The sequence below is a fragment of the Anas platyrhynchos genome, chromosome 2, assembly GCF_047663525.1.
Source record: "Anas platyrhynchos isolate ZD024472 breed Pekin duck chromosome 2, IASCAAS_PekinDuck_T2T, whole genome shotgun sequence".
Lineage (NCBI taxonomy): Eukaryota > Metazoa > Chordata > Aves > Anseriformes > Anatidae > Anas > Anas platyrhynchos.
In genome coordinates this window covers 91,262,124-91,287,563 of record NC_092588.1, presented here as the reverse complement: position 1 = coordinate 91,287,563, position 25,440 = coordinate 91,262,124, and the positions used below count along the sequence as shown (strand labels likewise).

General features: G+C 39.5%; 1 protein-coding gene across 2 annotated transcripts in view; it reads left to right on the top strand.

Annotated features, from left to right (window-relative positions):
- Positions 1–25,440, top strand: part of LOC110352209 (uncharacterized) — a 218,199-nt gene that overhangs the window by 17,360 nt on the left and 175,399 nt on the right. The window contains exon 1 of one of the 2 annotated variants that reach the window (XM_072033096.1): positions 14,473–14,549. The exons of the other annotated variant lie outside the window; for it this stretch is intronic. The gene's annotated coding sequence lies outside the window, so the exon portion shown is untranslated. Of the gene's footprint in view, positions 1–14,472; positions 14,550–25,440 lie in introns of those variants that run through there. 2 annotated transcript variants of the gene reach the window in all.

The following is a 25,440-nucleotide window of genomic DNA, read 5'->3' as shown; positions in this document are numbered from 1 at the left end:
CTTATTGGGAGTGTAATAATGTTCAAAGGCAACAGAAATATTTTAAGGCTTATAATTTGAATACAACCCTTTGTCAGATTTCTGATGGAGCAGAGTAGACAATACACTGAAAATGCCTTGTTATTTTTGAGGTAGCTCAATTAGATGGGAAGAGCGCTTGGGTGGGATGTCTCTCTCCCAGGGCTGGTACTCCTGCAGGAAACACCATCACCAATCTCGTGTCTGTTTCGAGAAAGTAGTGCAAATAATACTGTGGTTTGGGTTGCCTGGCAGAAAAGAAAACGTCAATAATGTTACCTGTTTTGAAAAAAAAGTAATCAAAATAATTTATTTTTTTGTTTTGTTTTCACATTATATTTTTCCATTTCCCATTTCAGGGTAGTGTGTTTGTGTAGAGGGGGGTTGAATATTTTGCTGTGTTTGGCATGGACTGGTTAATTTGGCATGCAATGCTTAATTGTTTTGTTTGGGAATACTGTGACTTCTGTTGTTAATAGAATTTTGTACAGATCACACTTGGCCAAAATATGCTCAGGAATAATTTTTTGTTTTCATAAATCTAGAATAATCTTTGCTATTTTCAGGATCAATTTCCCAGGTAGATGTATTGCTGCAAAGATTCTGGTAATTACATATTTAGGAACACACTGATCATAAATGTTGTAGTCATAGATGTGATAATTTATGCAAAGAATAATTAATGATGACAAACAGAAACAAAGGCCAATTAGGACGATTACTGCTGTGTTGTCATATCAAATGAAAATTTTATCATTCTTTCTTTCTCTCAGTACTGGACTAAATCACAGCATAAACCTGTAGGTCAACATTTTTGAAAAAGAAAATAAATAGCTGTGAATACTGGTATGATGCTGAAGGTTACAAAGTCAGTGTTGGTTATCTAAGATTTAGATGCCCATTGATTCACTTTAGAAAGGTCTCAATAAATATGGAATAAAATTAGCATTGATTTCATTTTCAGGAGAGAAGCCACATACTTTAAGATAAGATCCATATTCAAGTGTATTTGATTGGCTTGCAATGAATAGTGAGCCATGCAGTTGTTGTGCTTGTTTTCTTGTCTTGCTTTCAATATATAAAAAATAAGAGTTATGCGATAGACTTTTTGAAAACCTTTTTTTTTTTTTTTTTTTTTAAATAAGGTGAAACACTGCTAGCTGAAAACATGGTAGTCTTCACCTCTTATGATGCATGAAAAGATAATATGGATTCCCACAGCTTTATGTCATGCTGCTGAAATAATTTGCTTTTGAATGCTAAGGACCATTTCTAGTTCCATTACCTGAATTTCTGGAGGCAGACAAAAATGCTTACATGGTTGTTTACAAGCCATTTTCACCTCACAGTTTATGTCCAGTTACTTTTCCTGTCTGGAAGGCCTGATTCTGAACTGTATTTGAAAAAAGCACCTTCTTCCAATTGTCTGGTTGCTAGTCTGACCTTTTCTTTCTACCCTGAAACCCTAATTCACATACATGTATTTAGCTGAGCTCATGGCCCAGATGCACTGGCCTCTCTTCACCTCCTCGTGGCTGTTCTGCAAATAGCCAGAAGGAAGCCTAAAGCTTAGGGTTATCTGGGACAGGGCTGCAAAGGGCTGTTTGAGAAAATGAGACCTTGCTAATCGGAGGCGGAAAATGCCTTCTCCAAGTGCCTATAAGCACACTGTGTCGTGCCCTTCCTAAAAGCTATAAAGACTGATGATATGTACAATAGCAATGGGTTTCTCATCTGTGTCTTAGCTCTCTGCAATAGCGGGAAATTTAAGGTAGATTTTCCTGATGGTTGTAGGCAGGGACAAAAAGTACTGTACCAATCTTTGCCAAATAGACTTGAGGGAATTTCTCACCTGATGCTAAACTTAATGGTCAGGTTGGTCCTGTGTGAGCAGAACATGTCAGATGGCCACCTTGGAGATGTTAACAGCACCAGTGAGATGTTTGGAGCACTAGTCCACATTGTCTCCCTCTGTAAAGTTTCTTCACATGAGGGGAAATGAAAACTCTTTTCCCTATTCTTTGTTTGAAGCTGACAACTGAAAGTTCCACTTGAGTGTTATAGGTCCCTTATTTAAAAATAAAAAATGTTATGGAGCTTAAGAGAGATATTACAGAGGTGGAATAGATATGTTGAATGGTATTTTCATAAATCAAAATGTGTGCAGCATCTATGTTCCTGCCAGAGAAGACCCCTGTCCAGTTAGAGCAGATCTGTTTTACTTAGCAGTGGGCTTCACTGTGATTTACTTTACTATTTAGTCCATTGGTTCTGTTTCTGTGGGTTAATAAAAAAATAAGAAAACTATAAGCCAAATGCAAATGACACATCTTTTAAAGCTATAGTGCCTGAGTAGGTAGCACAAAGGGTTTCCAGCTGGGTGCCACCCCATTGAGCTCTGTTGTTGCAGTTCCCTTTGTCCATGGCACCCGAGATACCAGTGTCCTCAGCTGACTCCAGCTAAAGTGGGTAAAACAGCTCTTGGCAGGTCTTTGCATCCCACCAGAGGGCTGTGTCCTCAGCCAGAAGGGGATGCTTAAAAATGAACTAATCCATCCTGCCCCCTCCTTAGGCAGACCTCTGTTACAACCTACAAAGTTAGGGTGTGTGACCCCTGTCACACCCTATGAAATTACTCCTGTATTTTAATATCTCACTAGAGAGGCTGTTTTCCTTTTGCTAATCTTGGCCAACTGGCAAAAGAAAATAAGAGCACCAAAAAAAAAAAACATTTGTCTTTGTGCAGCAGGAGGGGAAAAACTAAATCCTGTTACATTAGGTCTCTTCAGCCAGGAGTGCAATGATAATGACTGCAGAGAAGCAATTTTAGTACTTCCCAGTGATTACAGGTTTATAGTTCCATAATTATTTAATGCTCATTAGATATATCTTTCTAAGTGTGCTTCTTCTGATGCAAGATCTCTCGCTAAGCTAATTTGGAGTGACTCCCTGCCAAATCAATATCAGTCTTCTGGCAAATATTATTAAATATTTGTTTGATACCTATTTACAAGTAGGAAAATAATTTTGCTGCCAAGGGATTGTAAATGTGTGAAAAGACCCTCTGACAGCTTACTTCACTCACTGTCTACAAGCCAGCGTCTGCATGCCAAAGTTGGAAGACTAAGATGAAGAACATAATTAAGGAAACATATGAAGGCTAGCGCAGGGTTTGAGATTAATTAGCTGTGCGTCAATAATCTCATCAATATCCGATTAACAAATGACACATTGCCCAATGAAACATATTGATTCATTCACACTCCACATTGTTAATAAATTGAAGCTGCTTTGCTAAATGAGAAGGCTGACAAAATAATAGCTTCCTAATACTTCGCCAGTATTGTGATAAAAACATAAAATTAGCCCAAAGTATACTTCATTTAGCAGCACTGTCATTGTACTTATGAAGCTTGGTAATGCAAGTGTGGGAAGATTTTTTAGTAGACTGTTTTTTAAAATGGAAACAATACATAGATGTGTACAGAACTAGAAATGGAGATGTTATCTGTTTGTTTGAAATGGGGTCCTTAGGTAAATGCATTTTTTTGAGAAATGAGGAAAAGCTTTGGTATGATGTTGGGACTGGAGTTTTAATGGCCTTTTTTTGTTGTTATTGTTAAATGTGATAAAATATTAGTGTCCAAGACTAATGTGTAAGTGTCCAGAATACAAATTACACTGGGATGTTTTTTTATTCAGTATACTAGAGATGATATCAGTATTTTACCTTATGAAGACTGGGAAAAAATATGTTTTTTTTTGATGAGGGATATTCAGAAAAGTTGATGAAGGAAGCAGGCATGGGATTAAAACATTTTCCCTCTTATGCATTGACACACCCTGTCTGATCCTATGAAAGAAGTTCTCAAAAAAAAAAAAAAAAAAGTGGAAAAATAGCTGGGAACAAAATGTGTGCTACTTACTTGTTTTATTCCCAAACTGCCAAAAGCATTCAAAAAATTGAAAACAACAGCAACATAAAACACTGATTGTGTGTATTTGCTATGCAAGTAGTTCTGCCGTGTTGGCTTCTTATCATGTTTGAAAGAACAGTGCTACGGCAGCTGTGGCTCCTACTGTGGCTGTGCTAAAGCTGCAGTGAGGTGCTTCTTAGATGAACAGCGGAAATGCTATAGCCTTCAGGCCTTCAGTCTGCACAGCAATGAGGAAAAAAACCCTCTTGGAGTTTTGCAGAAGTGGATGCTCTTGTCTGCGAGCTGCAATTCAGCCTCCTGGAAGGAGCACTGGGTTGGCTTTATTTTTGCAGTGTGGCAAGCCTGCCACGTGACTGTCCTTCCCTACCTCAGCACCCATCCACAGCATCTACTCCCTGGGTGGAACTGCAGGTTGGCACGGTCCCCTCCACCTCCAGTCACTCGGCTGCTTGTAGCATCCCACTGCCACAGCATCCCGCTGCCCTCCACCCAGCTCTGTGGGGCTGTGGCAGGTGGCAGGTGTGAGGGGGGAGGCGGCGAGGTGCAGGGAGGCAGCTGTGCTCTGCTTTGCTCTGGCAGTGCTGGCATGGAGCCTGCTCCCCTTGGAGAGCCGGGTAGGGGCTGCTCCTGAGTCGCTACCCGTGCCTGGTGGCGGAGCTGTGCCAGCATGGTTATGGTGTTGCTTGGGTTTGGGCACCTGTGTGCACCTGAATGTGTGCTGAGATAATGCTTTATGCGGCAATCAGGGTACTGGAGCTTCCGAGATCCAGATGATTTTGATTTACCTCCCTCTCTCTATATGTGCACACATACATACGTCACAGACATGTCTGCACATAAAATCTTGTCTCAGATTCTCCAGGAGGAAACTTTCAAGTTATCTGGACTATGTTCTAGGAAACTTGTAGGGTTTGAATCTGGAGGCCAAACTGTTTTATTTATTTATTTATTTATTTTTAAATTGTTAATAAGTATTTAATGTTCTTGCAAGGATTTTATGAGTCATTGGTATGCATTCAAAACCTTTACTCTTAGACCTCACAAAAAGGTTTTATGACTGTGGCTAGAAATTAGTGATCAAAAAGGCTCTTTAAGCACCCAGGCTCTTTGCCCTGTTGTTGAGGATTGTTCCCCACTGTGAAGTACTATTTCCAACTCCATTTTAAATGAACAGGCTAACATTTGGTCCATCCGTAGTTGGCTCTTAACTAACAGTCATTAACTTTTTAGGGCTCCATGACACGCTGAATAACTTGAAACAACTAATGATTTTATTACCAATCTTAATATTTAGAGTTCCCTGTGGAGTTGTGTATGGTTCTTAATGAAACCATTATTTACAGGATTAAAATATCTTGGCAAATTCTTCTCCTTCCAACTGCACAGATATTAACGCACTTGCAGTCCAACCTGGGATGGGAAAGGGCTTCATATGAGGTGTAGCACTTCTACTTCCTTTAAATGAATTACTCTTAAAATGTCAACAATCAAAAAATACACCTTACTGACTTCCTGACTTAGTTCTATTTAAGATAGCTTATTATTGCAAATATTATTAATTGGATTCTATATTGTTTTAGGGCTTGTCCTTGTAATAATTATTTTAGTATAGAAGTACTCAGGTACTCCTGCCAAAATAGGGAATTTGACCTCTGCACATTTATAATGTACAGAGTAAGTGTGTAGTAAAAGTACATGCCCTTGTAGCCAGTCTTGCAAGAGCATTAGATTATATTGTCAAGAGCACTAAAGACATTATCTGAAATGTTTATATGAATGTTTATGTTTACTTATAGGAAAAAATAAATGAATTTCTTATTAGGTCTCTGGCTGTGTTTAGAGCCTGTGGCACAATTGCTGGATAAGAATTTCATTTGGTATAAGTTCAGTTTCAGATGAAGAGATTTTTGACATCAGTGACTGTGATGAACTTGTATCATGTTTTTTGTACATTCACTGCTTTTAAACTTAACCCTGAAATAACCTCTTTTCATATATATCCTTGATTTTCTAAAGCATTTTTGAGTATCTTGACACCTTTAGTCTGACGCAGCTTTCAGAGGACTCTTTTGTAACACATGGCTATGAAATGGGTGACTGTATACGAACACCTGTCCCAACTCATTTAGGAGAAAGAGTTAGGAGTAGCCAGTGAAGAACACCTGCAGTTTCTGCTGAAGTCTCTTAGAGTAGCTGGTCCCTCTGCCGTCTCATGATGTGGATACTATGTGTGCTTTGACTAGTTACAAAGCACAGTAATATCTCCCTCCTTCACATAGATGAGGAGTACTCAGGAACAATAACTTCTCTAAGGGGTATATGTCCATCAGATATCATGAATGGACTCTGGAGCAGTTCAGTCAATAGTATAGTTCCTGACAATAGTAGTAATATTTCAAATGCATTTAACAAGGGCAAGGATGCATGTCTGCCTCCAGGGAATGATCCTCAGAAACTGGCAGGAAGAAAACCTAATTGGAAGTGTCAAAAAAAGAAAAAAAGAAAAAAAAATCCATTCCCATTAGACCTACAGCATGCTAAGACCTGAAGGAAAACTAGCTAAAGCTTATGAACGTTAGTTAGTAATGGGAGCTTTCTGTCATTTAACTGACACTCTCTCAATGAAACTCATCTCACAACAAAAATGGGGAGCTACCAGGTGCTTTCTTGCTCACGTCCTTATTCTTTTTCTTATCTGCCCTAGTACCAGTAAATTTGAGTTGCTTTCTCCAAATACGAACATGTTTCTAGAAATTCTCTTAGTTCTCCTGATCTAGGTAGCTAACTCTGACAAGCATGTTCTTTCCCCTTCTTTGGTCTGGACGAGCTTGGACAACCCATCTCCTCCTCCTCATTCAGTTTTCACATTTAAAAAAAACACCACACACACAACAACAACAACAACAAAACAAAGCAGAGTAAAAGACTGAAGAGAACACTCAAGAAGAACAATTTACCTCCTTGCTGAGCACGCTCATTGCTTTCTCATCCTGCAATAGTGTGAAGAGTGACAGATCTCTGAAACTTTCCCTCATTGTTTTCTCACAATCTTAGGGACTCCCTGAGCAAGCAGTGATATATTTGTATTCAAAATCTTTGCTGGGTTTCTATTCCAGGAAATACTTTGCCCTTTTTAAAGCCCATGCATACTAATAGAATCCACAACACCTTGTGACAGAAGCTAAACTAAGTGTGTGATGTGCAGAAAGTACTCTCGTGTTCATTTCAAACCTATTTACCAAGACTTTCATTGGATGCCTGGCAGTTCTTGCCCCCCAAAGAAGCAGAGAACAATACTGTTTTTTCATGCCACTGTCTGGTTTATAGATCTAGTTATGTCCCCTCAGATTTTTTTTATTTTTTCCAGGCAAAGTATTCCAGACTATTTAATTGCTTCTTAAACAGAAACCATTCAATATCTTTGGTCTTTCTTGTCTTTTTCTCTCCCTTTTGGAGTTCTATTGTACCTGTATTTGTGCTTAGATATTTGGCTGCTCTTTTAGTCATGCATCAAAGGTTGATTTGCAATAGCAGAATGAGACATCTATTGTCTATATAGCCACTGGCTATAGGCTATTAGCCTGCCTAATCACAACCTCTTCTATACTATCTATGGCATGGTGATTCACCTATGTTATGTCCAGACAGATTTAGTAATTCATTTAAACAGAGTCCTTTGCATTTCTATTGCAGTTATAACTTTGGTTTGATGCTTTCTGTCATCTTTAGTTTTCACCTGGATCTGTTGATTGTGCTTCGAATGTGGACGATGTTGGTGAATTCTGTTTTTTTTTTTTTTTTTTTTTTTTTTTAATGTATTAGTTCAGTAGCTTAGACTCAAATTGTGAGGGGTAATTATTTGGTCGTACTAGCTCCCCCCCTGTTCTCCCCAACCTTTTCCTCCTTTAGGAAAAGACTTTTCTAAATGTGAATTACAGTCAATAATTTTATCCCTTTCTTTCTCTAAAAAGAGATTTTAAAAAGTTGTTCTGAAATCAAATATCATTCTGCTTCATCAGTAAAATGTAGATGAATATATTCTTTCTATCCCCTTTTTTAAAAACAAATAAAAACCAAACAACTAAAAACAGGGGGCTCAGAGCTTATGTAAGGGGAATTATGGCAGATACATGGTGACTAATGGACTCAGTCTCCTTGCTGATAAATGTTGGCAGCTTGCTAGAAGCTACAGCTTCAGCTAGATGGTCTGCAATGGTTTCCTTTGGGTCTTGACCAAGTCCTAGTTCTTACACTTCATGCCAGGTTCTCAGCAGACCCAGCTGAGAACTCATCTTCATGGCCTGTTGTCTTTAACATCTTTAACATATCTTATCTTAAACTGACTGACAGATGGGAAGGGTATACATGTATGTGATGATGCTCCATCCCTACAGGCTTCAAAGTCTGTAGGCTGAAAAAGTCTGTAGGTCTTCAAAGTCTGAAGCCCTACAGGCTTCAAAGTCTTCACTAGGGACAGTTCTCCATTATAGCTCTGTTGTCCTGTGAAGTAAGAGTGAGTGTGGGATATTGTTTGCCTTCCATCATGGAGTAGCAAGAAAATCATGGAGTCGCATGGCATTGATATTTGTAGAAGACTGAATGTGCTGTGATGGCATGAGCAAATACTATGCCTTAGTTTGTGATTCTCTTGTTTTTTTTACTTTTGGCAGGAAGAGAGCAGGCAGGCTGAAGTCATATAAGATACCTTTCCACAGGGTAAGAGTGTCTGGTGTTGAGTTGTTGAGTTCACTGATGCTGGGCAGTAAGAGATGTGGATGAAAGGGCTGCTTTAATACATAAAGCTCTATTAACTTACACTAAATGGTCTTTGCTGTGCCTCAGGTATTGTGCTTTTCTCTGTTCCCCATCTGTAACATACGGTAAGGGAAGAGTTTGTTTTTCCTCTTTCTTTGATTTCAGTTATACATATTTCAAACAATAAATTTATTTTCCAGAGTTCTGTGCACAAAACTTTCTGGCATTGGTGCTAATACATGTGGCATCTCTGGGCAGACTTTTTAGACACATATTCAATAACAATTGAGTTGACCTAAAGCTAGTATGGTGGGCAGCAGAATTTTGAGGCTTCCTTCATGTAAACTCTGTCTTTTGTGCCATATAGTCTTTCATTGGTGGGTGGTAACTCACTGAAATGTCAGTTCTTAGAATTAGACATCCAAAACAAAAGACTGTTTTTTAAATAACCAAATCCAGCAATCATAAAGAATGTAGCTTTTGAAAAATTGTGTTGTTTCCCTGAATCACATTTCCCTGCTAGTCCTCATCCCTTTATTGATGACAGATAGAAAAGGCTGTTGCTTGTGTTAGCTGTTAACTTCCCTTTGTCAGAGCCCTTTCCACCATCTGTCATTGCATAACTGTATGTTCCCAGGTTTGTAACTCTAATGTGTTTTACTGTTTTGTGTACAGTACGTTACAAGTTATAAAAGCCTGAGTAAATAATTCATGTAAAAACCTTTGTAAATATTGTCAAACTGTGGAATAAATGATTTACTAAGAGGTCTCTTGGCTCAGCCTAGCAGCTTTATTACTGTAACTTGTTTTGTAAACAACCTCCTCCCCCCACCCTCTATTTTTTCCATCAAATGACTTTGTGCATTCTATTGCTAAGCACTACTTAGATGCATTTCAGTCACAATAAATAATGCAATATCAGCACTTTAACCACCTGGAGACTACATTCAGAAATCAACCAAAGGTGTAGTTTGTGCAAGACCCTTAAGGGAACAGGTTTTTAATGTATGTAGAATGGTATACTTGTCACTGCTTTCATCATAGTTTATACTTGCTGGAGATGACTTCCTCTTAGCTGGAAGAAGGTTTTCTGGTAGACCCCAGGTTTGTAGGGAGCTGGTACCTGTGCTTCATTTCATATTGTCTGGATGTTCTGCAAATGCAGGGAGAGATCAGGGTCTCAGGTTAGGAGAGGTGACCCTGAAAAACACTATTTTTCTTCTAGCTTTTTAATAGATTGTTGTCTGAGTGGTCGGAGGAAAAGTAATCAGAAACATTTGTGTAAATGAATAATATGACTTTGCTTTGATGTATTCATAAGCCCCTTGTTAGCGTTCTGAAAATGCAGCTGAAAATGAAATGTTTCTTCAGTAACTTTAGTGGAATGGGAAAATGTAAGTGGGAAAATATGTTGTATCTGAATCCTTATGGGGCTGGCATAATTGTGTGGCTACATGTGCTTGTTTTGAGTTTCTTCAGTGAAATACAGGCACACTTGGTAGGTTTCAAACATTGGTGAACAACTATGGTGATTATGACTCTGGAAGCTGTTGACCGTCCATGTTGACTCAATCTGAGTTGAACCTTGAATCTGAAGTCTGAGTATCTGTATCGGTTGCATGCTGGTTTTTATGTTGACTTCTGTATGGAGTGAACAAACTGTCTTTCCAAGCAGCAAGACACTAACATTGCTGGAGAGACAGCTTCAAAGTGGACTTATGCCTCTGTAGGCAGGATGCACATAAATTGTCTTAGGCCTAACAGCTCTGCAGACCTGAACTAAGGAGAGCTGTTGGACAGGCTGAGCACAAGCAACTCATCTTCTGCTCGAGGGTAACATGCCATGTTGTTCTGTCTGGATAGGTGAAGTAACATGTTGTCAACCTAGAGCTGGAAGAATTCATTTCTAGTGAGAAGGATCCCATCACTTGTATGATGGACTCCTATGTCAAAATGTGCAGTAAGTATAACAGTCTAGCAAAAAAGAACAGGATTTGTTCAAACACAACCATCAACAGCAGATGTTCTCAGACACTCCTGTGAACAGAAATACTGTTTTCTGAGTTAACTTCTTCAAAGCAACTTTGTGTTAGGTTGTTTTGAAAAGCTTTGGAAGGCCACTTCCAAAGATTTCTGACTGTCTGAGAGTGGGTAAACAGTCATTCATTATCTTCACCAGACCAGATATCAGACCAGATATGTCTGGTATCACTGTTATGATGATGAGATGACATTTTTATCTGAGGAAAGGAGTTGGCCATTTGTTGTTGATTCGTCTGGGTTCAGAGCAACCAAGCTATCTGTGGCTTAAGAACTAAAAGATGTCCAAGAAAGAAACCTCTTGGAAAGCCGAGTAATTGGTTTCAAGCATTTCTGTGTGTCTGATGAAACAGTGAGGAAACAACTTCTCTCCTTTGGCTTTTTAACCCTCATACAAAAAGAGGATGGTGGTGTCCCAGCAGTAGAATGTAACTGAGTGCGTGAGAAAGAAGAGCCTGATAATGGCAGCATTCGATCATGGAGAGTTGATGAAATAAGAAATAATGGTGTGCCCTCTACGAGTTATTACTGGTAGTTTCCATAAAAGCTGAGTAAATTAAGTCTGAGGCTCAATTAAACCACATCTCATCTTTCTTCTTGTGTGCCCAGGACAATACATTGTTTGCTGTGAATAGACCACCCGAGGGCTGGTCATGTGTTTTGGTAGAAATCATAGTTTTGTCAAACAAAGCAAAAGACATAATTATAGACTTTTTATGTATAAAAAACTATTTTAATTATTATTGTGCATTTCTAATTAAAAATGTGTTAAACAGTTACCATTAAAGGTTTAGAAGCATGAAAACAGCAAAATGCTGGAGAATTTGTTCTGTAAAACCTAATACTGATTTGGCTCAGTAGCAACAGATCAGCAGGCATTCCTCCCATTTTTCAAAGGGTTGGGGTGAGGGAGTGGGGGGCAAAAGTTGTTTTATTTTACCAGATGAGAAAAATCTTAAAAGTCACAGTGTTAGTCACAACAGATATGGTCACAGGAAGAAAAAGCAACCCTTGAAGCTGTAATTAGCCTTTGTATGAAATGTGTGGTAGCTAGCCATACGTGTTATTGGCACATATATTATGTGTATTCCGTAGATGTATGAAGTCTAGCTAGCAATATTAAGTACCTGTGAAATATAACAAATGTATAGAGATAGAAAGGGGGTATATGCTAATTCTTGTGGAGTTGTTGGGATTCTAGATGCGGTGAGGGGTGCACAAAAAAAGATTGAAACATCCTTCTGTAGCCTCAATACACCTAGATGTAAGACTCATTGAAAAATTTCTTTTTATGGTGTGCATGCATGGATGTCAATTGTTTTCAGATCCACAATGATTGTAACAAAAGTTTCTGCTCTAGATGCTCTGAGGACAACTGTTTATCTTTCATGTTACTTTAAAACCTTCTCTTCTGCTGGTATTTCTTCTAACCCCCACATAAGTTACAGGGCAGACCTTGGAAACTCATCTCTGTTCAACATGCTGCGTAATATTCTGACCTTTGGTGCAAGCCATACTTACTATGGAGTTGCTCTGTTTGTTGTCAGCTTTGTTATTAGATGTCCATGAAGACTGAAAGAATGCTTTAAATTATTCCTTGATTTCCTGGATGCTCCCAAGGATTCTTGTCTAATGTGCTCACCATTGCCACCTTTTCTGGTCTGCTTTTTGCTGTTTCTGTGGTGGAGCTGGCTATCATTCCCTGTTGGAAAGGGACTTGCACTTATGGAACTCTGCTGACACTCAACATACAACCTTTCTGAACCCTATGGCCTTTGTGGTTTCTCTGAGAAAGATGCTTTTTGCATTTTTTTGCTTAAAAACAAATAAACAAATAAAAACAACAACAACAAAAAACAAATATTGTATGAATTAGAACAGGCAGCTATCTGCACTTCAGTTGTGGGTGTTTAAGGGCAAATCTATGGTCTTCTGTAGAGCAGAGCACAGGATGCTGTAAGAAGGAAAATACTGAAAAAGTTCCAACACTTGAGATGAAAAGATGTTCTCTGTGCATAATGAGTGTGCAGACTGATGACTGGGTCACTTGTGTGCAGTAATCAGTTCCAGGGAGCTACTTCTGGCTCCTTTTGGGCTTGTGTTTCCTCTCAACTTCCCTTTAAAAAAATATATATTATAGTATCTAAAGCCTCAAGCATGGAGCCAGTAATGCAGCATGATAAGGGCAGCACACAGCAAAAAAGCATTCCTTACTCCCAAGTATTTACAGTTCAAGTGTTAGAAAAGAGGTTCAAGCGTTCAGAGATACAGCAGAGATACAGATGTTCAAGAGTTAGAGATATAACAACGTATGAATAAGGATCAAGAAAAGTATATGGGAAGAGGCCTCAACATAGTAGGCATGACACACCAATAACTGAGTTTGGGACTAGCTTTTTAACATGCATTATAGCAATGTAAGTTTTAGTATATGCTCTTTCTGTCATGTCTCCTCTTTTCTGCTTTTCTGGAGTGTAATGTGTAGTAGGCTACTAAAATCCTCATCTCCAAAGTAACGTGGTGTATATATTTTTTGGCTGGTTAAAAAGAATGTGGAAATTTAGAGAACTAACCTGTGTCTTTATTTTATTTTCCAAAATCTGGATCAAATAGGACCCTTAAATTTTGAACAGATAATTTTATAAGTGAGAAATCATGAGTGAGCTAACGGCAACAGTATATCACATGCAGTAAATAATCTGGGCAAGACCTGCTGCCATGAACTCCACTGGACTCCACCTCCTCCCCTGTGGTAATGCGAGCACTCTGCCAGACACCTTCAGCTGCAAATTTGTGAAAGATAAGTGAAGTAATGACCATCCAAAACATCTACCGTGTGTGCTTCATCAGCATGTGCTGGCAACAGACTGTGGCAGAAAGTTAAATATGTTTCCCTGGCATATCACCCCTGATTTGGGAACCTATGGGGAAAGTGTCACTGGGAACCAAACAGATCTCTCTGTGCCTATAAGCTGCTAGAAGAAGATATGCAGAGGTGTGCTTTGGCATTGTATAACATCTAGGTTTACGCGTCCAAATATATGATCAGAGCTACATATAATATCTGATGTTTTGTAACCCCAGTGACTCACTGCCTTTCTTAAGGAGAGAGTCTCTGAAGCCACCTCCAGTGGCTGCCTGAAGGGCACACCTTTGTAGGTCCCACCTGCTGCTCCTCACTTAGCACTCGATAAAATCTCCCCTCTTGCTTCTCTCCACTAACCAGGAAGCATCCTTCTGTCACTGCTGGTATCTTGTGCCAGGTGGATTGGTCGTTGCAGGTTTTCATCATGTTTATCAGCCACTTCTACTTCATAACACAAATATCTTCTCACTGTCAAACCCTTTGGGAGAAATTACCTGTAATTAGTTCATTCTGTGTATGTTATCCAGAGGCAGTCTTTGATAGCAGTGCTATCACATTTATTTTCCAAGTACCAGTAATTATTATTGAAGAGAAGAATAATAAGTGGTCTAAAAACTTTCTTATTATCTAGACCCCATTCTCCCCTACCCCTCCTCAGGCATGGGCTGACAGTTTCATACTCATACTGTTTTCTTTACCAAGCTGTTTGTCAGCCTTGGTTCTGGAGATCGCTGCACTCCATTGAAAAGCCAAAGAGTGGAGAGGTGTCTTGTGCCTATGGATTTGCCCTGGCACCTGCCGCGCATGCTAGCAGCTGTCTCATCGGGGGGGATGGGGGGGGGGAGCGGGGGGTAACTGGACGTCACGGTCACCATAGAGACAGCTGCGAGGATTTGGTTTCAAAAGGTGAAGAGAAGCTGGGAATTAGGAAGGTAAGGCTGGGTCTGTCTCGCAACTCTCATGAAGGATTTTCAAATGGCACTCTATTTGAACGGGTGCCACAGTAAAGAGATGCTTTACTATATGTTTATGTACATGTATATATATATGCATATAAATATATCTAAATACATGAACATTTACATGTACTGTTTTGAATAGATGTGTATGTGAAAGGACCAAATCGAGTATTTTTAAAGATCTTGCTGGTATTCTGCTGGCACTACTCAGATTAATTTTTCATTTACAGATAGCACAAAATGAGACTCAAGTTCTGCTTAAATTTTATTTTAAGAAGTCATAAAATATTCACTACTTAAGATTGTATCAGTTTTGCATATAAGCAGAGTAAGCTGCATGCATTGTAAATTAACATTGTTCACTTCTGCCTCTCTTCATGATCCTCTGCTATGCTTTAGCAAGGATACGCATGTAGAGCAATGGTGAGTGTTGACAGGCAAGATAAGGATCAGCCATGAATCATTGTTTAACCACATGGGACTTTAAAGCTTGGGTTTATACTGGTCCAGAACAGCTTGCAAATAATCCCTCTCTGCCCACTCTTATATCAGCAGATAAAACTGCCCCTCCTGATGGCTTATTCCCTCCTTTACAGATGTGTAACTTATTTTCGGTGATGCATAGGCTTATTTAAAGGTTCTGTTTGTACATTTATAATCCCCAGCAAGGTGCTGATGCCAAATAGTTGTTTTTTGTACCTTAACAGCATATGATAACTTTGTGGATATGTCTCTGAGGGGAAGGGAAAGTGGAAGGGAGGAGCCCATACAGCAGAGCAACAGGTGAAATATTAATGAGCAATGCTGTATAAGCATTACTGCAGACAAAGTACTAGAAGGCTTCTAGAGACTCATACAAGACCATGTCTGCAGTGTTGGGTGTCACTGGGGCAGAAGGGGCTGCATATGTCTTTCTGATCTCAGGCCAGGGATGTTCAGCACAGCCCTTGAGCTCTTCTCCTCCTTGCCCAGCCTGCCACAGCTGTGGCAGGGAGTAGCTGCGGCACAGCAGGTTTTGTAACCGTGACATGCTCCTTGCCTTGACAGCTGAAGGAAGTCTGCCATGGGAGCCAAATGTATTGGCTTAGTGTCAGCTCTGGGGCATCTTTCCTGTTTTGGGAATTCCCCATTGGGGAAGCACCACTGCTGTTGGGAGCAGAGATCAGAACTCAGCCCCTGGGGCTGTCCACTGTGGAAGAGGGTATTGGCAAGGACTTTTTTTTTTCCTATTCCTAGGTCTCTTTGATTTTATGAATAACTGAATGACAAGTAAAACTTCAGTATTTACCCTATGGCTGGATTTTCCACAGGGGTGTTTACATGTGTGCGTAATACCACTTGCGTTTATTATTCCTGCTGCTGTCGTCACTCACACGTTGTCTGCAAACACAGAACAAAAGGCAGCTCTCTTTGCAGTAGGCTTATGACCCAACTGTTTCATGAAAAGAGCAGAGGGAGAGCCTGGGGGGCCCGAAGAAACCCTGAGATAACATTGGTTGGGCTGCCATTGTCAGACTTTTACAAACCATGGTAATATATGTATGCTTCATGCTACCAAAAGAGACAGCTGGGGTGTATGTGAAGAACTGAATTCTGTATTTGCAATGCAGTTGGTGTTTGTGTTTTTTTTTTTTTTTTTTTGGGGGGGGGGGGGAGGGGGGTACCATTGTTGGGACATGCAGCTATCTGACTTCCATAATAAACTTAATTTTAAACTGATTTTATCTGATGACTGCCGCAGAATCTTGCCTACCCAGATGTTAATCATTCACCTTGACTTCTGTTTCAAGAACCTTCTGACCAAATTGATCTTCAGTATTGATAAGAAAATCTGTGCTGGTGAATTTTCAGGTTTGACTCACTTTCTGAGATCAGGCAACATCTCAGTTATGACATGTTCTTGATTAATCATTTGATCAGGCTTTTTAGGGAGTCTAGAAACTGCAGTTATTCAGAGTTCATCCAGTTCAGATCCCTGTCTGCTGTAGTGGTGACCTACAGTTTTATCAGAGAAAAGGAAACAAAATCCTGCATTAAACAAGAAGGAGATAAACTGTTGCTCTTTTGAAGCTCTAATAGAAACTGTTTCAGTATTTTTAAATATTTTTTTCAAGGATTTTTTATTAATAGAATGCATGAGAACATTATTATCCATGAGTTTATCCTACCTTTTCTGGAATCCTGTTAAATTTTTGTCTTCGTGACATCCTTTGGCAAGCGTTTTTCTAATTTACCTTTTCACTGAAAGTATTTCTTAGATTTCTAAGAAATCTAGAAATTTCTAGATTTTCTTTGACAGATAAACCATTTTCTGGGAACTTGATGACCAATTAAGATTATTACAAAGTCAGATGTCAAGAAAGAAGCTGGATACTAACTGTACTTAGGGGGCTGATCTGAAAGATTTTACTGATATGAAAGCCGCTTCTGAAGGACGACAAAATCAGAAAATGTGGAAATAAAGCTTTTCTTGATAGAGACCTGTTCCATCTGCCACATTCAATCCTTTGGTCCCCTGTTAGCAGGGTCCTTAGTTTCTGTTCTCGTTGCTCACCCCTACAGTCTGCTCTGGCCAGAGAATACTTGTGCTTGGCCTGCTGTGGGAAGGATAGGAAGCCACACCTATTATAACAACTAACACCTTCTAACCTCTTGTTTATTAGTGGTGGGGGTAATATAATTCCTCTGTCTAACTATGCATCACTACCTGTATGAATTGGTCAAGACTTGCATCTGGAAATTATGCTGTGACAAGATTAGTTTCTGGTCTTGGTAAATCAGGAATATTTATACACACTAAGTTTATGCCATAGTCTACTAGATAGATGAAGTTGCTTTACTTCTTGTACTATTTTCTCTCTGGTGTTATTCTGTGATGCTTTCACTTTGTAAGATTTCTTGAGTCTTTCTTTGACTGAGGCAGTTAAAGTAAGCCATAGCTGATTTCTTTTTATATTGATTTGAGGATAAGGGAGAACAGAAATCATGCTGCTTGTTGGCATGTAGATAATTTACCAGTTTGTGTTGAGAAGATAGGTGAAAGCCAATGTGAAACTGATGCTGGACATGATTTCAGAATATAGATCTTGTCAGAATGTAGAGCTGTTTGTTCTCTTTAGACATCTCCATTGATCAGTGATCATCACCCAAAGGTAGATTCCTCTCTTCCAAGCACTTCCATTCACTGTGGTATGTGTTTGGGTTTTTCCAATTGTCTCTGAGTTCAATTTTTTGTCTTTCAAGTGGCCCTCAAGGTACCTACAGAGTTTGTTTATTGTCACCTACATTGATTGTATAGGAGGATGAATGAGACAGGAAAACAAAAGAGAACTGTGTTTGTGAGTACCCTATGTTGCAGTGAAGTGAGTCCTGTTTTGTGTGAACCAATGGACTTTGGGAAGGGCTTTTGGGAGGGTGGAAACCCTGTGGTGCTCTTGCCCTTTCTCTCAGATTGGGTCCTCATCAGTGAGGATAAGATTTCAGGCTATCCAGCCAGATTTTTTCCACATCGTAAAGGGAGTTATGAGGAACTCTAAGCTCTGAGAAGATGACTCAGTGCTGCTGGTGCTGAGTTAGACCTATCACTGTAGCCATTATAGACGCACACAGTCCACACCCAATTTCATCCTCTGCCCACACATAAATGTGTCATCTATCTGTGTATGACTTAAGTGCATATATCAAAAACATTTACCTGCCAAAGTTGTGCGAATTGTCATAAAAAGTAATTATCTCCTTCCAGCTTCTCAAGCGTTACTCTCCTCTGTGATCCTTCTGTCCCATCTTTCGATCTATTACATCTTCAAAGGGATCCTGTTGTGCATGTAGGTCTGTTTGGGAGAACCGTATTTACATTGCCAACTATGAGTCATGTCAGTGTAAACTAGCTAAACTAGCTAAAATGGTGTGTGATAGAAATTGACCTTCTTGCTTATTTTGGATTAAAAATATTGTCTCTTGATGCCAAGTATTCCATTTGAAGTTTAATTTGTATTACTGCAATTGATAAAGGTGTAAACTTTTTCATGAATAGCAGTTGTTGTTGTTGTTGTTGTTTTTAAATAGCCATCTGCTATCCCACTTATGCAAGTCAAGTTTATTAGATTGTATCAGATGACTTGTATGAAATATAGCACTATGAAATTCATTCACCTTCCCCACACTGTATAAAACAGCCTGTGATTTCATTCAGCTAGTAGGAAAAAGTGACTTTCCAATCTAAAGGTATGTGAACACAAGTATTTTTTACTTTACTTTACTTTTACTTTACTTTACTTTATTAAACTTTCAGACATATCAGAGATGTAGCCTTAGAGGGCCTAGATCAGGATTTGTGTGCATGTGCTTATCTCTGAGATTAAGAACTCTAAGCAAGGTTCCTTGTGGTTTCTTAGGTCTTTTGTGAAAGTGTAAAGCCTCAAGCCATCTTTCAGAGCACGAGATCACAGAGTTTCCCTAGGCAAAATGTAATCAGACTGTCTCAAAACAAAAGTGAAAGCTAAGGCATGACTCTTCAAGAAGGGGGTTTGTAAGTCATCTTCAACAGAAGGAAAAGAGAAGACATGATCTCCCAGCTGTGAAGAACTGCTCTACGTGCTGGTGACAGACCAATTGCTTCCTAATGTTAAACAGCCTAGAGCTAGAGAAAAGGAAGTCTTCTACTGTAGAGCTGGGGAAAGAAGGGAATAAGAACAGGGAAAATCAGTTTCTCTACCTAACTTTTCCCCCTGAGAGGCCTAGGGGATTCATGGCTTTAGAGGAATGGGTACATGGAGGCATGGTAGAAGACCACAGAAGAAAAAGCAGCTATTGTGAAACTTTTCTTGATTCACTTTGGCCAAGAGTCCTGAGAATACCTGACATGATTGAGTCTGCAGTGCAAGTCTGGGGGAAAAATACAAAACCCAAACCTCTGTGAACTGAAACCAGAATATTTCACAGAGTCCTACTCCTGAATCTAGTCATGTGTGAGTCACATCCTGCCTTACCTGACATTGCACAAGTGATTCAGAGAAAATGGCGTGATACGACTCCTCTATGGTAATTGAAATGAGAAGGATGTTTGCTGGCATGCATTTCTCAACATGCAGTACAGTAAAATACTTTTTTGCAAAACTGTCAGCAAAGGCTGGCAGAACAAAGGAGGCCCAGGCACTAATCTGGGATAATGTGCAGGAGATGGCAGGAGCAGCTGAGAAGATTTGAGTCTTGTGACAACTTTTACTGGAAAGACAAGAGCTCAAGTTTGACTAGTTCTCAAATGAGACTAAACTGTTTAGCTAGTATTTAAGAAGTAGCATAGAGTGTTAATGGCAGTAATACAAAAGGAAAGAGGAAGATCTTTATCAGTCATTTTCACTTTGGTTTTGTTTAATTTTTTATATAAAAATATTTAAATATAACTGTGTGAGCACATACCACGTTGTGTTTGTATGAGTTATTAAGATACTGTTACATGGGAACAGGAACAAGTAGGAGTTCCATTCCACAATGTTTGCAAATGCCAGAGAGGTTTGGCTTACCATAGGGTGTAGTGTTGGCTGGAAGGTTTGGACCTAGGACTGTCACTATCGGCACTATGCAATGTGTGAGGTGCAAAGCATGCTCCCTTTTTGGGTAACAGTTGCTTGGTAAAGGTTTCCACCACAAATCAGAGACTGTCCCCTATGGGTATAAAATAATGTAGCTCTTCTAAAAAGTGAGGATAGTAGCTTAGAGTGGCTGGAGATCTGGCACAAGGTCCCTGTTAACATCCACTGTTTTCCTGCCATCATCTACTACAATTCGTGTAAGGACAGGCAAGAGTACTGCTGATACAAAGCCCTATCTGATTGAGTTTCATGCAGCTTTCTTCTTTTGTATCCAAGATCATGGCAGCCTGTTTCACACCCACACCTGATTTCTCAATTTACTCTGCTCCGTCTTTAAAGTCTCTTTGTGCCATATAAAGCATCTGGTAAGTTTCAGTAACTTTCTGCACCTGTAGTTCTACTGGTTCAGGACTTTGCAGTAGATTTTCCTCACTCTAACATGTTAACATACAAACTGTGCCCCTGGGCTGAGTGCCAGAAGGTATTCAGTAGCACCAACTGCATACAGTGTGAAGGAAGCTGGTCTCAAGGCATCTCATCAACATCCAAGCTGAAGCAAATTCTTTGACACCCTGATATGAAACCAGCCTGTTCCTTTTGTCTGCGTGCCAAAGGAAGCTGTTTCTTCATTGATGAATAGGGTATGAAGTGTAAACTTTGCACTGAGACTGTGCAATAACCTTGCATGTTTTCAGGAGAAAGGGGATTGTGTATTCCTTGTCATCTTGCACCCAGATGTCAGCATATGGGTTTTCTTTTTGAAGAATGCCATGCAAGCTTTTTCTCAGTTGGAGCTGAAGCAAGTGTTGTGTCTTGCTGAAGTTCTTCAGATTCTTTTTCTCCTCACCTCCAATTTCATTTCTAAAATGATCTGAAAACAAAAACACTCGAAATTCTCCTGCTGGGAGATAAGACCCCCCCATATTCTGCTAGGACACTTGCAGTTAAAGAATTTGAGTGCCAAGCCCAGTTTCTTGCATCTGTTAGATCCACTGGGGTCCAATTCCACTGTGCAAGAAACCCGTGACCCCAGCATCTGTGCCCAGGTGGTGATGGCCCTGCATGGGACAGTTCTGTTCCCATGCCAGCCTGGATATGTCTCTCTCAGGCAGAGTGCTTCATCCTTTCTTCCTCTGCCAAAGCAGATTCCCTGTAGTGCTGACCCATCTAGTGAACATCTCTGGTGCAATGCTGTCCACTAATCCACTACTTCTTTGAACAGTTTGAATTTCAGTTCATCTGATGAAACTCTGTTTTCATGTCCCTGCTCTGTTCAATCTCTAACAATCTGGTATTATTCCTAGAACAGGTCTCTTTTAATTATTCCTTGCATTTTACAGGGTGGGAAGGGAAGCTCTGGATTTTTCTCTTTCCACAGGCTATCTTGGAGTCTTGACCATGGTCAAACAATAAACCTTAAGCATAGCCAAGAACTGAATCTATGTTTTAGGGTCCAAATAGAATAGTTCTATTTTGAAGTCATTATTCTTCCTGTGATTTTTCTCTTTTTGGAAGACAAAATAAAAAGTTAATGCTTTTAATACACTGAATATCTGTGTGTGCTTTGTTGTGGGATATGTGGTGTAGTGAATCTGTATCCATCTTTTGTTAAGGTGAACCTATCTTTGAGCTCAATATTAAAGAGCACAAAGGTGTTTTGATTCTCATATGAGGACAAAATAAATCTTGGAAAATATTATGCTTATTATTTGTGTTATTATGCAGATGGCATACGTGAGAGGACTCTTGGTTCTCATCTGTTCTATTTTGGTGTACTGATATTGTGAGCACCTGATGGAAAAAAGGAATAAATACAATGAAGCTTAATTGTTAGCATCACAAAACTACCACCTTAAAAGCTTAGCAAGCTTCCCTTCCATCCAAAAGTATGGGCTTCAGAACCTCTAGCCTGACACTGTAGACAGTTCTAGTTTATTGGCATTAAATGATGTATTCAAGGAGAAATGAGGTACTAGGGAGTTTATAACATTACTGAGGGATAGCATTTGTATATTTATTATGATCTTAGATACATTGGCATGGTGTACAGTATAAGGTGAAGAAAAAAGCCTCCCAAATTAAAGGCAAGCTTCGTAATGACCAATCTTTCTAATTCATGCAAGCTGAACGTTCATTTGATGCAAGTAAGTCGCTGAATGAATTGGTTATGATGGAGCACATAGAAGACAGACTCTGTTTTTCTTAGTCCACAGCCCTACAGTCATGCCATGATAGAGGACCTTAGGGAACTCATGGAGTCCTGCTGGATTTGGTTTCGGGAGAGGCTTGCCCACACACAGCTCACTGCAGCATCAGCTCCTGTACTGGGTCATGTTTCTTAATTAACTCAAGTACCAGATATTTGCAAGAAAACATTATATGAAAGATTCATTATCTTCACTGGTTCAACAGAGAGATAACGATATTTCCTAATCCAGCTCTCTACTACTCTGGGAACATCTCCAAAAACCAATGAAAATCCAAATTTGACATTCTTAATTCAGATATAAAAATAAGGCCAAAAAAAAAGGGGGGGGGGAGGGGGGGAAATAAATATTCTAAACATCCTTTCATCCTTTTTGCATCTTAAGAAAGCAGAGCAGGGCCAACCCCCTTCTTTTTGACCTTAAATATCACCTTTAGGGAAGCATAAAGTGTTTAAAGTAACTAATCAAAGGTTTAAACTTAACCCTTAGGCATGATGATAACTTTGAACTGAAATGTCATTTATTTGTGTTTTCAGGAGTGAAATGAGAAATGGAGAATTCATCCATCCATTCTGAGATAGCCATTTGCAATACAGTTTCCACTTGCAATGCACCGAGTTTTAGCTAGCAAGAGTACATCCATGAGCTAGGATCTGGAAGGGACATTGTAAGTTATATATACTTCATTTTGCACTTAACTTTGCTTTCTCTTTGGCAAGGCTCAACCACAGAGAAAAAACATGTGAGTGGGCAGATGGACCTGAAGATTCACTGAAGGTTGCTTCCAAGTCCTTAGGATATCTATTTTTGTGTGAAGAGCTAGGGGTTAATGATTCCACTTCCTGCCTTCATGATGCTGGGGATGATGTTGGGAAAGATAGGACTTTATAAAAATTTTCAGTGGTAGTTGTGGTGTTAGTGGTTTAGGAGGTGAACTGACTTTACAGAGAATTAAATAAAACAGAGATAACTTTGGATTTGTATTTTCAACCATCATGAGAAAAAAAAAAAAAAAAGAAAAAGAAAAAGGAAAAGAGAAAATGTCAGCTAAAAATAAACATGCAATATAAATGATGTTTGTCAATCACCTGTCCAACCTAAGATGCACACTGTGTGAGTTTTAGCACTATGAAGGTCACTTACACTCCTTCTAACAGATTTTCTGGGTTTTCCAATGTTGCTACATTTTGGAAAGGACTTGTGCAGTATTGACAATGTGCTTGAAAATGTTTAAAAGACAACGGTAGTCTTTTTGTTGATTTCTGCATAGCACCATGTACAGGCTGCAGCAAGATTGTCTGTAGTGGCAAAATTGGTCTGATCTAAGAAACTAAAATTCATCAGCAGTTGGAAGTTACTACTGCTCCAGTGAGTTGTTGTAACTAACAGGGTCCAATCTGTGCAATTGTATTTGCATGGATTGTATTGTATTTGCACAGTAAACCAGGCCAGCAAAATTTTCACTGGAAATGCAAGAGAGTCATAGAATGACAGAATGAATCTTAAGTATCTGAAACTGCTCTCACCTTCACCAGAGTAAATGAGAAATAATTCCATCAAGGCAGTGAAATTATTCCAATTTGAAACTTCTGAAAATGGCACTAGAATGAGATCCTTCAGTCCTTAATTTGGTGTCTGGGGTGAGGGAGGAAGGATAAGGAGTCAGGAAAAAAGAAGTGTAGTCACATCTTTTTAGTTCTGCTGAAGTTTTCACGTTCCCTTACTACAAACACCCTCACTTGGGAGTTAATATATTAGTCTGCTGTATTCAGTGAAGTAATTCATGCAAATACAGAGAAGTGTATGCCTAAGAGTTTTGCAGGTTTGGGACCTATAAATTTTAGAATAGACTGTTTTGTTTCCAGTTATTTTCTCCCATTTGTTCTGTAACATGTTTTTCAAAATAGTGAATAATTGTATCATCATCCAAACCAGATCCTAAATAGACAATCAGCTTGTAGACTGCAGTATCTAAAATGAGTAATGATATGCTTTGTAGGACTCTTTTTTTTAAAAACCCTCTTTTGTAGTAGTGAAAAATGTAGTATTTAAAAGCTATATTTAGATTGAACTATGGGTGTAACCCAAGCTAGTAAAAGCCAAGAAAGCCCAGACTCACTTATACTCCAATAAAGCTGAAGATGGTTTTTGATGCTGGGAAAGCATCAAAAAAACATCAGAAGCATCATAAAACATCTTCTGGCTCATCTTACCTGCTTCTCAAGTGAAACAGGCTATGAAACAGCCTCAAACAGGCTCAAGTGAAACACTGCCCCAATCCTGACCTAAGCAACCAGCTGTAGGACAGCAAATGGTACCCAAGTGAGTCAGAAGGATGCATGGCTACCCTGCTCCTCCCCAGACAGCAGCAAAGTGAAAAGAGGATGTGCTATCCATAGGCATCCCACCCAGGGACTGATGGGTCCATGGGCCAGGCTGCTGGGCACAGTAGCATTCCTCCACTATTAAACTGCTTCCACACTCTCTCTTGCTCTGTGATCTCTACCTGAAAGTCACTGCTGCATTCTACCTTGAAGTCCATTCCCACCACCACTCCCCAACTCCCCAGCCCTTTCAGTCCCAACCTTTTTTTTTTTAATATTAGTGATACCTGTTATAATGAGGAAGAGTTGGTGGATTCTGATCTCTCCTATCATTGGATAGTATAACTTTCTGCTTTGTTCTTATGGTGCAAGAACATAAATGTTTTCAGATCCTTGAATCTATATTGCTTGTACTAAGCTCTGTCATTACAGGATCTAGTTTCAGGATACGTTTCCTCTGATGGAAAAGCTTACTTAAGGATCCCTTTTTGCTTGCTGGAGTTCCTTGTGCTCTGGTTGTGGTGCTACAGCCATAGAAGACCAGAAAAGCAGTTCAAGATTTAAAAAAAAAAAAAAAAAAAGTTTGGGGGGAGCAGGTATTTTTAACCCAGCTTAGATCTATGGTTGTGTCAAGGTCAATGAGACTGTAGTGGGCTGTGGCTCAGGGACAGGAATGAATGACCCAAGAGAGGAAGGGGGCAGAGAGCAGAAATTCACTAAGCTGCTTTGTCACCAAGTAAAA